The sequence below is a fragment of the Cherax quadricarinatus genome, chromosome 81 (genome assembly GCF_038502225.1).
Source record: "Cherax quadricarinatus isolate ZL_2023a chromosome 81, ASM3850222v1, whole genome shotgun sequence".
NCBI classification, from domain to species: Eukaryota; Metazoa; Arthropoda; class Malacostraca; order Decapoda; family Parastacidae; genus Cherax; species Cherax quadricarinatus.
In genome coordinates this window covers 4,786,728-4,803,128 of record NC_091372.1, presented here as the reverse complement: position 1 = coordinate 4,803,128, position 16,401 = coordinate 4,786,728, and the positions used below count along the sequence as shown (strand labels likewise).

The 16,401-nt window shown below is 42.0% G+C and overlaps 1 protein-coding gene across 1 annotated transcript in view; it reads right to left on the bottom strand.

The window, feature by feature from the left end:
* Positions 1-16,401, bottom strand: part of hpo (serine/threonine-protein kinase hippo) — a 304,676-nt gene that overhangs the window by 143,674 nt on the left and 144,601 nt on the right. The gene's annotated exons all lie outside the window — the stretch shown is intronic.

Sequence of the window (16,401 nt, the reverse complement as noted above, 5' to 3'; positions counted from 1 at the left end):
CTGGGTGTTAGTTGACTGTTGTGGGTCGCATCCTGGGACACAAGATTAACCTACGTTGCCAGAAATGCTTTGTATAATCAGGGGCTTTCTATATACTATATCAGTGACGTAAGCTAGATCTGTACCACTTGTAGATTATTATTATTATTATTGGTATGAGGGCAGCACCCCACGCCAAACACTATGGTGATGGAGAGGTGAGAGAGGATGGATAGAGGGAAAATGGGGTAGCAGCTGTAAATAAATTGGTAGCGAAAAATCGTTTTAATACAATATTTAGGCCAAGGCTGAACTTTATCAGGTACAGACGCATGGACAGATACACCTTCGTCTTATAAAACAAACAAGCATTGAACAATACAAAACTATAAATATGCATCAGTGAAAAATATACCATCTTGTAAAATGAACACCAGGAGAGAGAGAGAGAGAGAGAGAGAGAGAGAGAGAGAGAGAGAGAGAGAGAGAGAGAGAGAGAGAGAGAGAGAGAGAGAGAGAGAGAGAGAGAGAGAGAACCAAATTGTCTTATTAATGTCCACTAGCGAGCTTGTGTAAGTTTAGCAGGTGTGGTAGCGGTGACATTAACAGGTAATGACTGAAAAATCACTCAGAGTTCATACCAGTAACCACATATAGAACACACAAGAAAAACAAGAATAAAGTAAAACAATAAAAGCAGCAAACATAAGTAATGAACACAAATGCTACCGTACCAAGGCTGTTTAGTCCTTGTGGCTTAGCGCTTCTTTTTGATTATAATAATAATAATACCGTACCAAGTGAAAATAACTAGCAGCAACCAAGACCAAAATTAAAAGTTCCCCGAGGTTCCTACGGGCATCTCGGTAATTATAAAAACCACAGCAAAGGTGGAAAGGTTTAAGCCATGGTTAAATTGTTAAAGTATGTTTCACAGTTTGTGGCACGTCACAAGCAATACAGATGGTGGCAAAAGCACCAACTGTAAACAAGTGGTTATGGGTGAGGTGTTCTATATTTAGCAACATTGATACATGAGCAATGTACTGCTACCCTGTTCTATATAACAGTTACGTAGTAGGAACAAGAGCTGTTTCCTTGTCATATCCCATCGTCCAAGATGGCGTGGTGGCTAAAGCTCTCGCTTCACACGGCGAGGGTCTGAGTTCGATTCCCAAAGAGGGTAGAAACATTGGGCATGTTTCTTTACACCGGTTGTCTATGTTCACCCATCAGTAAAATGGGTACCCTGGAGTTAGTGGACTGGTGTGGGTCACATCCTGGGACAAAAACTGACCTAATTTGCAGGAAATGCTCAGCATAACAAGCGGCTTTCTATATAGTAGTATGTCACTGATGTCAGCTATGGTCTGTATACCTTGTTCATATAGTAAATAAAGATATTATATTATGGGGCTGAGACGTGTGTGCCCTAAGGTAAGCAGGGAGGGGTGGCGAGGAGTGGGTGGGAAGAAAGGACTGAAAGGGAGAAGGAGAGTATTAACAGGATGGATATGCTATCAAGATGGCTTGATCTATCTCCCTTCTTTACTATTTAATATTTGGGTATGTAATCTGAAAGAGGTATATATATATACACACACCGTGAGGTGTACGTCTCAGCGTATAAGACAAGAGTTTACACTAATCACTATTTTAGATATTAAAGTATTCTCAACTGGTGGTGAACATGTGAGATGTAGCCTTAATGACCCTCGTGTAGTCTGCCTGATGCTCCCTCCGCTCCCGTGGATTTAATCTTTACCTATCCTGGTTATACTTTCATATAGTTGTGATTTAAATTATTTTATGCAAACTCTGTTGCCTATAACAACAATAAATAATTTATTTGCACAATTATATAGTTTTTACAGTTGGATGACATTTAACATTACCCGAGGAAAGCCCCTGGTTATGTAGAGCATTTCGGGCAGGCTAAAACTAACAGATCAATAAACACCGTGTCATCCTTTTACACCGTGTCATCCTTTGCAGACCATACTAGGATCTGCATGACTGTTATCTATTAAGGACACGGTTAATCACGGTTAAGGCAAATCTTACTCTCAGATTAATTCCATATCATAGTGTCAATCTATTTAAAGGTTGCTATGACCACTACTTAATTTAGTCCCTTTTTACATTTCTCCTGAAATAATTCTCTATATACCAATACATAGTACCGCCCTTTATTCAGTAATTGCTATACTCCTTGTTCTAACAACAATTAAAGGGCTACTTTCAGGAGATATAATATTTTTTCCCCTCTTGTCCATATAGTCACATTTATTAAAATACTCGAGGTGCTATTGATTACCTCAGGTGATACTGATTTTGTTTTTAATACATTCTTTTATTATATTCACTAACTCCTTTATTTTAGCTGTAAATGTCTACCGTAGTTCATAAATTCACATTTGTTAAGATAATTAAGGTGCTATTAGATACTTAAGTGTATAACTGAATTATCTATTCTGTAATAATCCCTTTTTCTTTTAAATTTTTACAAGTTTTAGAATAATTACGGAGTCTTATTCATAAGTCTAGTTGTAGATTCAATATAAATCTTATATTATTTTACTCAGAAAATCTAGTTTGTAAAATTACTCTCATCCTGTGATTACAGACATAGATCCTGATGTAAACTTTTTACTAAATGAAATACATGAATCAACCAGTAACTGTAATTACTACACAGCAGACCAAGCAAAGACATTACTGAGTGCAAACAATAACATAACCATCTTTAACTACAATGTCAGATCCTTGAGCAAACATTATGATGACCTCACAGCATTACTCAGTTCCCTTCATTCCAATATATCAATCATCACACTCACAGAAACCTGGCTTAAGCCTGATATTACAGATGTCTATACCATTCCTGGCTACATGGTCATACACAACTGTAGAACAGACCAGCAAGGGGGAGGAACACCTATATACTATTCAAATCAACTCGAATGTATCAATAAATCTTGCACAAGGGACGAACATGGAGAATATATCATAGCCAAATTTAAATCAAGAGACCTGCAAAAAACCCTCATAGTAATAAACATCTACAGAGTATCAAAGTCAAACATTTACCACTTTAGTAAAACACTAGGAAACCTGATTACTGATGTACACATGAATAAAGACCAACTACTACTAACAGGAGATTTCAACAAACATACTACACGACCAGGACCCACAAGTAACCAAATTCACAAACACAATGAGTAACTGCCTGTTGCTACCAGCAATATCTAAACCTACAAGAATCACCGAGACAAGCATCTCCTTAATAGACCACATCTGGACAAACACAATATCCCCTTTAAAATCAGACATAATCACGGACAACACTACAGACCACTACCCAACCTTTCTCATAACTAATCTGGGCAAACTGCCACAAGACATTACTAAAGTAACCTTCAGACTACATAACGAGACAGTAGTTAACAACTTCATAGCAGCTATGAATAACATCGATTGGCAAAATGAGCTTGAAACATATGCAGATATGAATGAATGTATAAATAATTTTCTAAAAAAAGCCCAAAGCCTCTATAACAAACATTGCCCCCCAAAAACTAAACAGATCACAGCAAAGATACTGAATAATCCCTGGATAACACCAAGCATCCTCAGATCCATTAACACAAAGCACAAATATGAAAAACAGTATAGAATGGGTCAAATAACTAGAGAACAGTCTAAACGTTACTCGTCAGCACTTACCAGCCTGATAAGAAGGTCTAAAAAATTGTATTATGAAAAAAGATTACATAACATCAAAGGTGATACGAAAAAAAACTGGAAAACTATCTGAAATTCTTGGAACTAAAATCCAAAATCAAAACAATCAAACTAACAAAATCAGATGAACCCCAACTCACACCTTGGAAAACTGTCTACCTTGGACCACTCCTCTTTCTCATCTACATCAATGATCTACCGAATGCATCACAGCTACTCAAACCCATATTATTTGCAGATGACACTACATATGTCTTTTCCCACGCAAACACAGTCATACTAGCAAACACAGTCAATGCCGAATTGCAGAAAATATCTGCCTGGATGATTAACAAACTTACCCTGAATACTGCTAAAATCTATTTCATTCAGTTTGGAAACAAAGCTGCAAATGATCCAATTAACATAACGCTAAACGGATCATCAGTCACAAGACTCACAGAGGGAAAATTCCTAGGTATCCACCTTGACAGTAGCCTTAAGTTCCGGACACACACAACAAATCACCAAGAAAATCTCCAAGACTGTAGGCATACTATCAAAGATAAGGTACTACGTTCCACAATCAGCTCTCCTGACACTATCATTCACTCATATACCCTTATCTTACATATGGAATTTGTGCATGGGGATCAACAACATCCAGTCACCTAAAACCCCTAATAACCCAGCAAAAGGCAGCAGTAAGAATGATAACAAGTTCCCACTCCCGCCGGCATACTCCACCAATTTTCAAATGTCTGACGTCCCACATCATAAAAATCTTTGAAAGAGTGCTAAGAAGAATGATTGCAAACCACCTGGATTCCCAAAAACTGCACAATCCAGGGCAACATTTTTACAGGGCAGGTCGCTCCTGCCTCTCACAACTACTGGATCACTATGATATGGCCTTGGATGCACTGGAAGAAAAACAGAATGCAGGTGTAATATACACAGACTTTGCAAAAGCGTTTGACAAGTGCGATCATGGCGTAATAGCGCACAAAATACGTGCTAAAGGAATAAATGGCAAAGTGGGGAGATGGATCTTGAAAGTGTACAGAGATCCTTTACTGCACGTATAAGTTCTATCAAGCACCTTAACTACTGGGAACGCTTGGAAGCACTAGACTTGTACTCGATGGAACGCAGGAGAGAGAGAGATACATCATAATCTACACTTGGAAAATCCTAGAAGGAATGGTCCCGAATCTGCACACAGAAATCACTCCCTACGAAAGTAAAAGACTGGACAGGCGATGCAAAATGCCCCCAATTAAAAGTAGGGGAGCCATTGGTACACTATGAGAAAACACCATAAGTGTCTGGGGTCCAAGACTGCTCAACAGCCTCCTACCAAGCATAAGGGGAATTACCAATAGGCCCCTGGCTGCCTTCAAGAGGGAGCTGGACAGATACCTAAAGTCAGTGCCGGATCAGCCGGGCTGTGGTTCATACGTTGGACTACGTGAGGCCAGCAGTAACAGCCTGGTTGATCAGGCCCTGATCCACCGGGAGGCCTGGTCGTGGACCGGGCCGTGGGGACGTTGATCTCCGGAATAACCTCCAGGTAGACTCCCGGTATCCAGATAGACATATGGGAATGATGGTAGTTTATCTCCAGTATCATGCTGAGAGAGAGAGAGAGTGTGTGTGAGAGTGAGTCAAGAGAAGGTAGACCTCTTTGCTGAACACTTTGCTACCAAAATGCAAGTTCCTGATCCAGCAAGGGACCCTCTGCAAGAACTGTGTCAAAACTGTCAGTGGTTAAATGACATGCCCATGCACTCTGCCCCAGGGCCAGACTCATGGAACTCTGTGTTCGTCAAGAACTGCAAGAAGCCCCTATCACGAGCCTTTTTCATCCTATGGAGAGGGAGCATGGACACGGGGGTCGTCCCTCAGTTACTAAAAACAACAGACATAGCCCCACTCCACAAAGGGGGCAGTAAAGCAACAGCAAAGAACTACAGACCAATAGCACTAACATCCCATATCATAAAAATCTTTGAAAGGGTCCTAAGAAGCAAGATCACCACCCATCTAGAAACCCATCAGTTACACAACCCAGGGCAACATGGGTTTAGAACAGGTCGCTCCTGTCTGTCTCAGCTACTGGATCACTACGACAAGGTCCTAAATGCACTAGAAGACAAAAAGAATGCAGATGTAATATATACAGACTTTGCAAAAGCCTTCGACAAGTGTGACCATGGCGTAATAGCGCACAAAATGCGCGCTAAAGGAATAACAGGAAAAGTCGGTCGATGGATCTATAATTTCCTCACTAACAGAACACAGAGAGTAGTCGTCAACAGAGTAAAGTCCGAGGCAGCTACGGTGAAAAGCTCTGTTCCACAAGGCACAGTACTAGCTCCCATCTTGTTCCTCATCCTCATATCCGACATAGACAAGGATGTCAGCCACAGCACCGTGTCTTCCTTTGCAGATGACACCCGAATCTGCATGACAGTGTCTTCCATTGCAGACACTGCAAGGCTCCAGGCGGACATCAACCAAATCTTTCAGTGGGCTGCAGAAAACAATATGAAGTTCAACGATGAGAAATTTCAATTACTCAGATATGGTAAACATGAGGAAATTAAATCTTCATCAGAGTACAAAACAAATTCTGGCCACGAAATAGAGCGAAACACCAACGTCAAAGACCTGGGAGTGATTATGTCGGAGGATCTCACCTTCAAGGACCATAACATTGTATCAATCGCATCTGCTAGAAAAATGACAGGATGGATAATGAGAACCTTCAAAACTAGGGAGGCCAAGCCCATGATGACACTCTTCAGGTCACTTGTTCTATCTAGGCTGGAATATTGCTGCACTAACAGCACCTTTCAAGGCAGGTGAAATTGCCGACCTAGAAAATGTACAGAGAACTTTCACGGCGCGCATAACGGAGATAAAACACCTCAATTACTGGGAGCGCTTGAGGTTTCTAAACCTGTATTCCCTGGAACGCAGGAGGGAGAGATACATGATTATATACACCTGGAAAATCCTAGAGGGACTAGTACCGAACTTGCACACGAAAATCACTCATTACGAAAGCAAAAGACTTGGCAGACGATGCACCATCCCCCCAATGAAAAGCAGGGGTGTCACTAGCACGTTAAGAGACCATACAATAAGTGTCAGGGGCCCGAGACTGTTCAACTGCCTCCCAGCACACATAAGGGGGATTACCAACAGACCCCTGGCAGTCTTCAAGCTGGCACTGGACAAGCACCTAAAGTCAGTTCCTGATCAGCCGGGCTGTGGCTCGTACGTTGGTTTGCGTGCAGCCAGCAGCAACAGCCTGGTTGATCAGGCGCTGATCCACCAGGAGGCCTGGTCACAGACCGGGCCGTGGGGGCGTTGACCCCCGAAACTCTCTCCAGGTAAACTCCAGGTAAACTCCAGGTGGCAATAAGGCAGGAGGAGGTGCATTTCCTTCTTAAATCGCTTGACCAAGAAAAGGCTGTGGGACCAGACAAGTTGAGCCCAAAATTGCTGAGAAGATGTGCAGACCAGCTAGCAGCACCTCTAACTCGCATCTTTCAGCACTGCCTAGTACAGTGTAAATGGCCCTCTCTGTGGAAAGAGGCAAATGTAGTCCATGTTCACAAAAAGAAGAGCAGAGCAGAAATAAACAACTACAGACCAGTGTCACTCCTGTCAATCACTGGTAAGATCCTCGAGACAATAATCTCAAGACAAATGACAGAGTTTTTTGACTACCACTCACTACTTTGTGATCGTCAATATGGCTTCAGAAAAGGTTACTCTGCTGCTGATTTGTTGTTAAACCTCTCCACTAAGTGGCAACAGTCACTGGATGAATCCTAAGTCAGCTGTGTGGTAGCACTGGACATTGCTGGTGCTTTCGACCAGGTGTGGCACCAGGGCCTCTTAGCAAAACTTCAAGCAGGCTCTACGCTATGTCTCCTCAGTGATTACCTTCATGGTAGAACTCTAAGGGTAGTTCTCAATGGAACGGAATCAGCAAGATATCCTATTGGGGCAAGTGTTCCACAAGGAAGCGTGCTGGGACCATTGTTATGGAAGGTCTACTTCAACGACCTTCTTCATCTCATCCCAGAATCACATGCATATGCAGACGACTGTACACTGACATTCACTTATCCAAGAGAAGAAATGCCAGCTGCTCTAAGCTACATCAATCACCAGCTGAGAGCTATATCAGCTTGGGGAAATAGATGGCAAGTAACATTTGCACCTGAGAAAACGCCAATGATGATGATCTCTAGGCACCATGATGGTAATGCTGGTGAAGTAGTAAGGATAAATGGGAGGGGGTTGGCACCTGGAGAAGTTGATATCCTTGGGGTGATATTTGACTCCAAACTAACCATGAAGAACCATGTTGTAAATCTAGCAAACAAAGCAGCCAAGAAGCTTACAGCACTTTGCCGTATCTCGCATCTGCTTGACAGTAGGGGTTGCAAGATTCTGTAGGAGGCACAAGTACACTCACATCTTGAGTATGCCCCACTTTCTTGGTTTGCCTGCCCCACCCCCCTCTCATCTTCGACTGCTTGACAGAGTGGAGAACAGAGCAAGACGTCTCATCTCTCGCCTGGACCCATCCTGGATAGATCTGTCATTTCAGCAAAGCCTTCAACACAGGAGGGATATGAGTGGCCTTACTGTTATGTACAAGGCCAATATTGTCAAAGTACCACACTTGGATCCACTTCGAGGACAGCGTGAACCAGGCTTCTATACCACAAGACAGGCAGAAAGCAGCAACTACACTCTGGCTGTCCCCTTCTCCGGAGCATCACTTCATCTGAGATCATATATACCCAGGAAGACTCGAGTATGGAACACATACGTACAGCATAATGATGTTAACGAGATAACGTCAGTTGATCAAATGAAAATGCTGGGCCACAGATGGCTCCAACTTCATCCTGAACCCTACTTGTATGTTTCATAACAATAAAAATGCTTTCAAATGAGCTGATGTAGGTAACAGCTCTTAGCTTGCCAATAAAGTTAGGAATCCTTAACCTGCAAATAGCTTGTCAATAAAACTAGGGATCCTTAACCTTGTCAAACCCTGTGTAAAAAAAGAGGCAGAGAGAAAAGGCTGTGGGCCCAGACAAGCTGAGCCCAAGATTGCCGAGATGTGTAGACCAGCTAGCAGCACCTCTAACTCGCATCTTTCAGCACTATCTAGTACAGTGTAAATGACATTCTCTGTGGAAAGAGCCAACTGTAGTCCCTGTTCACAAAAAGAAGAGCAGAGCAGAAATCAGCAACTATAAACCAGTGTCATTCTTGTCAATCACTGGCAAGATCCTTGAGACAATAATCTCAAGACAAATGAAAGTTTTTTGACTACCACTCACTACTTTGTGACCGTCAATATGGCTTCAGGAAAGGTTACCATGTTGCTGATTTGTTGTTAAACCTCCGCTAAATTGCACTAGTCAATGGATGAATCCAAAGTCAGCTGTATGGTAGCATTGGACATTGCTGGTGCTTTCGACCGAGTGTGGCACCAGGGCCTCTTGGCAAAACTGCAAGCACTGGGAACTGCAGGCTCTATGCTATGTCTCCCCAGTGATTACCTTCATAGTATATCTCTAAGGGTAATTCTCAATGGAACAGAATCAGCAAGACATCCTATTGAGGCAAGTGTTCCACAAGGAAGTGTGCTGGGATCAGTGTTATGGAATGTCTACTTCAATGACCTTCTTCATCTCATCCCAGAATCACATGCATATGCAGACGACTCTACTCTGACATTTACTTATCCAAGAGAAGAAATGCCAGCTGGTCTAAGCTACATCAATCACCAGCTAAGAGCTATATCAGCTTGGGGAAACCGATGGCAAGTAACATTTGCACCTGAGAAAACACTAATGAAGATGGTCTCTAGGTACCATGATGGAAATGCTGGAGCAGTACTAAGTATGAATGGGAGTGTGTTGGTACCTGGGGAAGAAGTTGATATTCTTGGGGTGAAATTTGACTCCAAACTCACAATAAAGAACCATGTTGTAAATCTTGCAAATAAGGCAGCCAGGAAGCTTACAGCACTTCGACGTATCTCGCATCTGCTTGACAGTAGGGGTTGCAAGATTCTGTATGAGGCACATGTACGTTCACAACTTGAGTATGCTCCACTTTCTTGGTTTGCCTGCCCCACCCCCCTCTCATCTTCGACTGCTTGACAGAGTAGAGAACAGAGCAAGACGTCTCATCTCTCGCCTGGACCCATCCTGGATAGATCTGTCATTTCAGCAGAGCCTTCAACACAGGAGGGATGTGGGTGGCCTTACCGTTATATACAAGGCCAATATTGTCAAAGTACCACACTTGGCTCCATTTCGAGGACAGCGAGAAGCAAGCTTCTATACCACAAGATGGACAGAAAGCAGCAACTTCACTCTGGCTGTCCCCTTCTCCGGAACATCACTTCATCTGAGATCATTTATCCCAAGGATGACTCGAGTCTGGAACACATTCGTACAGCATTATGATGTCAACGAGATAAAGTCAGTTGATCAAATGAAAATGCTGGCCCACAGATGACTCCAACTTCATCCTGTTCCTTACTTGTATGTTTCATAACAATAAAAATGCTTTCAAATCAGCTGATGTAGGTAACAGCTTTTAGCTTGTCAATAAAGTTAGGAATCCTTAACTTGTAAGTAGCTTGTCAATAAAACTAGGGATCCTTAATCTAACCTTGTCAAACCGTGTGTAAAGAGAGAGAGAGAGAGAGAGAGAGAGAGAAAGATAGAGAGAGAGAGAGAGAGAGATAGAGAGAGAGAGAGAGAGAGAGAGAGAGAGAGAGAGAGAGAGAGAGAGAGAGAGAGAGAGAGAGAGAGAGAGAGAGAGACAGACAGACAGACAGACAGACAGACTGAGACAGAATGGCTGAGGGGGAGTATGGTTAGGGGAGATGAAAAGAAAAAATAAGAATTTGGGTTAAGGGAGAGAGGGAGGGAGAATTTGGTTAGGGAGGAAACATTAGTGTAGGACGTGAGGGAAATGGATGAGGGGTGGTGGAGAATGGGGAGGGAGTAAAGAGGAAAGAGAGCAGCAAGGTTGTGGAATGGTAGAGTGATGTGCAAGGGTCGGAGTATATGGAGCTATTAGCCAGACATTAAACCACAACGTACAAAGGCTTTCCGTGTTAAGGCTATAAAACACACAGTCTTAAAGTAAAAAACATCCTCCTATACTCCCCTCCCCCTCGAGGAAGATGCCTTCATCACCCACAAAGGCTCTTAATCCAAGGAATTAGACTGCTATCATTAGCTGCAGCAAGCGCCAGATCAACCAGGCTGTTGATAGCTATAATATTCGTGTATCATTACTATGGAAACGTTCCACCAGTACATAAGGCTTCCTCACTCGGTGCTTGCCTGGTCAACCAGGCTGTTGCTGCTGGTGGCTCGCTGACCCGCCTAATAAGTTACTTGTAGCCTAAATGACCCTAGTGCAATAGATAGACTTACAACCCCATTACCCATTAACCAAATGGAGAGGTTATTTTGAGGTGGTCAGTCTCCTGGCCTAAAGCAGAGGCCAGAGATTTGTACACTGGAGCCCCTTCCTGCAGCTTTTTTTCACCCAGAAATGTCACTCGTCACTCCATGAAAGATAATGCTACAACGTATACCGCCAGCACATTTAAAGGGGACAAAAAGACACAGACCAGCCGGACTATGGGAAACAAAAGGGAGCCATAACCTCTCCAGAGAAGGTGGGTTTTTTTTTTTCCGTGCCAGGAAGGAAAAAAGACTGGCAAGAAAAGACAGAAATTTTACACCAACTGAAAACACATGTAGAGCAGAGGCACAGTCACTGGCCTCCACTCCAGGACAACAGATATTAAAACCAGCAAATAAACCCCCTCCCCTATAAATTCCATCACTATAACGACATATATCTTCGCAAACATACAGGGTCTAAAGCCGTCAACAACAAAATTCCTTACATCAATGTTTTTACGAAGCTTTCACAGAGACCCACATAAAGGAACATTCTGACAACTAAATATTGAAGCTTTCACAGAGACCCACATAAAGGAACATTCTGACAACTAAATATTGAAGCTTTCACAGAGACCCACATAAAGGAACATTCTGACAACTAAATATTGAAGCTTTCACAGAGACCCACATAAAGGAACATTCTGACAACGAAATATGGATCCCAGGATATAACCTGTTCAAATGAGACAGACTTAATAACAGGCATCAAGGGGGGGGGGGTTACGTCAGAGTCGCTCATTTGCTCAGAACTACTAAACACCATAAATGATGTTTCTCTACTTTCTGAGCCCGGCCATGGGCCAGGCTCGTCTGGTGCTTGCCTGGTCAACTAGGCTGTTGCTGCTGGAGGTCCGCTGCGCCACATATCCATCACGGCCTGGTTGATCGGGCACCTGGTGAAGATACTTGTCCAGTTTCCTCTTGAAGGCTTCTACACTTGTTCCAGCAGTGTTTCTGATATCTTCTGGTAAGCTGCTGAATAGTCTGGGACCCCGGATGTTGATACAGTGTTCCCTTATTGTCCCCACCGCACCCCTGCTTCTCACTGGGTTTATTTTAGGAGATAAACAAAATGCAGATGTAGTATACACAGGCTTTGGAAAAGCCTTCGACAAGTGCGACTACGATGTAATAGTGCACAAAGTGCTTGATAAAGGAATAACAGGAAAAATTGGTAGATGGATCTGCTACATAACACACGCGCACACACACACACACACACACACACACACACACACACACACACACACACACACACACAACTAACACACAGGACAGGGGGGTCAGGGGAGACATGATAACGACATACAAAATACTGCGTGAAATAGATAAGGTAGAGAGAGACAGGTTGTTGCAGAGAGGGGACACAGAAACAATGGGTCACAATTGGAAGCTGAAGACTCAGACGAGTCATAGGGATGTTAGGAAGTATTTCTTCAGTCATAGAGTCGTCAGGAAGTGGAATAGCCTAACAAGTGATGTAGTGGAGGCAGAAACCATACATAGCTTTAAGACGAGGTACGACAAGGCTCTGGAAGCAGAGAGAGGACCTAGTAGCGATCAGTGATGAGGCGGGGCCAGGAGCTGAGTATCGACCCCTGCAACCACAATTAGGTGAGTACACACAGCACCTGTTTGGAACCCACACTTGATCAAGCACGTCAAGAAATTAGAGAAAGTGCAAAGACTTGCGACAAGGTTAGTTCCAGAGCGAAGGGGAATGTCCTACGAAGAAAGGTTAAGGGAAATCGGCCTGACGACACTGGAGGACAGGAGGGTTAGGGGAGACATGATAACGGCATACAAAATACTGCGTGGAATAGACAAGATGGACAGGGAGAGGATGTTCCAGAGATGGGACACAGAAACAAGGGGTCACAATTGGAAGTTGAAGACTCATCTGAGTCAAAGGGATGTTAGGAAGTATTTCTTCAGTCATAGAGTTGTCAGGCAGTGGAACAGCCTAGCAAGTGAGGTAGTGGAAGCAGGAACCATACAGCTTTAACATGACGTATGATAAAGCTCATGGAGCAGGGAGAAAGAGAACCTAGTAGCACTCAGAGAAGAGATGGGGGCCAGGAGCCGAGTCTCGACCCCTGCAACCACAATTAGGTGAGTGTACACACAGATCGCAGTAAGCAGGATTCCAAACGACGTCTGGGGAGGCGGGCAAGGTTTCCCATGTGACGCTCTAGACCACTTGGCCACGGCCACAGATGTCTCAACTTGGTTGATATGCCTTCTCTTCTTAAGACTTTTAATATTAAAGTTGTATTCAAAAATCTTGATACAGTAAAAAAAACTTTTGATTAAGAATTCCCCCCAAAATGCTGATGGATGTGTCTATAAGATTCCTTGTAAAATTTGCGATAAAGTTTTTTACGGTCAAACTGGTAAAAATCTCGAACTAAGATTAAAACAACATAAATATAGCATTAGAACTGGACAAGATTCCAATGCTCTATTTATTCATGTAAGAGATTTTAACCATCCAATTGATTTTCAAAAAGTTGAGAAAGTAGTATCAAGCAAGTCCATGGTCGACAGGAATATAATTGAATCTTGTTTCATAAAAAGCAGTTTTGACAATAATATGAATATTTCCTTTGGTTTATATAAATTAGATCCATTTATAATTAATAGAATTTGGGTAGAATTTAATAATACACTGGACAAATAAATAGCTTGGGTTTGTAGATGAATGGTTCAGAGAACCGACATGTTGATAAATTAGACACATGTGCAACTCTTGGGTATCTTTATTGAGGAAACGTTTCGCCACACAGTGGCTTCATCAGTCCATACAAAGGAGAATCTTGAAGAACAGGAGGAGAATGAGGTAATCAGTCCCTCAACCTTGAGTCGATGTGGTCAGTCCATCAATCTTGAATAGATGGACTGACCACATCGACTCAAGGTTGAGGGACTGATTACCTCATTCTCCTCCTGTTCTTTAAGATTCTCCTTTGTATGGACTGATGAAGCCACTGTGTGGCGAAACGTTTCCTCAATAAAGATACCCAAGAGTTGCACATGTGTCTAATTTATCATCAAATAGCTTGGGGGTGAGTTTTGCAAAGGACCTATCCAAGTTGGCTCGCCGCGCGTCACGTGTTTAACCGTTGTGGGATCTGATAGTGAGGTGCTGGCCGACCCCTTATATAGCTTCCTTGGATGCTTCACTTTCATAGTTCCTTGATAATGTGAGTAGTCACGAAAGCGCTTGGAATTTCTCTATTCTTTCAGAGTGGTTGTTTTGCATATTTTGAAATCACCTGTTTACTGTGATCTTATTGCATATATATATATATATATATATATATATATATATATATATATATATATATATATATATATATATATATATATATATATATATATTGTGTGTGGGGGATCCATAGCCTCGGAGAAGTGGATAAGGCTTCCAGAAAGAATATTTGGATTTCTTCCTGAACCCATTTGAATATTCCACTTTCCCTACCACCCCATCTTTTCATTCTTTTTTAGCAACAGGTATATATACATATGTCGTGCCGAATAGGTAAAATTGGTCAATTAGCAAGAATTCATTTACAATTAAGTCCTTTCTAAAATTTTCTCTTGTACGTTTAAAGATATATTTTTTTTTCATTTATGTTAATGTAAAAATTAATAATTTTGTACCAAAAGAACCTTAGAAAACTTACCTGACCTTATTATAACAAGCGCAATTTAATTTAGCCTAATCCAACTAAATATATTTTAGATAAGTTTACAATAATTTAATAATAAACAAACACAATGAAATATGAATATTTTTTTTTTCGTTCAGAATAATTTTTGCGATATTACTGCATACATACTGCTTGCTTTATTCGGCAAGAAGGGCATTGTTATTTAAGACAAAATCGCATGTTTTACCTGTTCAGCACGAGACACACAAATATATATACGTGTATATATATATGTCGTGCCGAATAGGCAGAACTTGCGATCTTGGCTTAAATAGCAACTCTCATCTTGCCATATAAGACAAGTGAAAATTTGTGTATGCAATAATTTCGCCAAAATCATTCTGAACCTAACGAAAAAAATATATTTCACTGTGTTTGTTTAGTATTAAATTACTGTAAACAAATCTAAAATATATTTAGTTGGGTTAGGCTAAAATAAATTGCTCTTGTTATAATAAGGTTAGGTAAGTTTTCTAAGATTCTTTTGGTGCAAAATTAAAATTTTTAACATTAACATTAATGAAAAAAATATATCTTTAAATGTATAAGAGAAAATTTTAGAAAGGACTTAATTTTAAATGAGTTCTTGCTAATTGACCAGTTTTACATATTCGGCACGACATATATATATATGTATGTTGTGTGTGTGTATGTTGTGTGTGTGTTGTGTGTGTGTTGTGTGTGTGTGTGTGTGTGTGTGTGTGTGTGTGTGTGTGTGTGTGTGTGTGTGTGTGTGTGGTGTGTGTGTGTGGTGTGTGTGTGTTGTGTGTGTGTTGTGTGTGTGTTGTGTGTGTGTGCATGTGAGTGTGTGTGTGTGTGTATGTGTGTGTGTGCATGTGTGTGTGTGTTGTGTGTGTGTTGTGTGTGTGTGTGTGTATGTGTGTGTGTGCATGTGTGTGTGCATGTGTGTGTGTGGTGTGTGTGTGTTGTGTGTGTGTTGTGTGTGTGTGTGTTGTGTGTGTGTGTGTGTGTGTGTGTTGTGTGTGTATGTGTGTGTGTGCATGTGTGTGTGTTGTGTGTGTGTGTGTGTGTGTGTGTGTGTGTGTTGTGTGTGTGTGTGTGTGTGTGTGTGTGTTGTGTGTGTGTTGTGTGTGTGTGTGTGTGTGTGTGTGTGTGTGTGTGTGTGTGTGTGTGTGTGTGTTGTGTGTGTGTTGTGTGTGTGTGTGTGTGTGTGTGTGTGTGTGTGTGTGTGTGTGTGTGTGTGTGTGTGTGTGTGTGTGTGTGTGTGTGTGTGTGTGTGTGTGTGTGTGTGTGTGTGTGTGTGTGTGTGTGTGTGTGTGTATGCGTGTGTATGCGTGTGTATGTGTGTGTGTGTGTATGTGTGTGTGTCTGTGTGTGTGTGTATGTGTGTACTCACCTAGTTGAGGTTGCGGGGGTCGAGTCCGAGCTCCTGGCCTCGCCTCTTCACTGATCGCTACTAGGTCACTCTCCCTGAGCCGTGACCT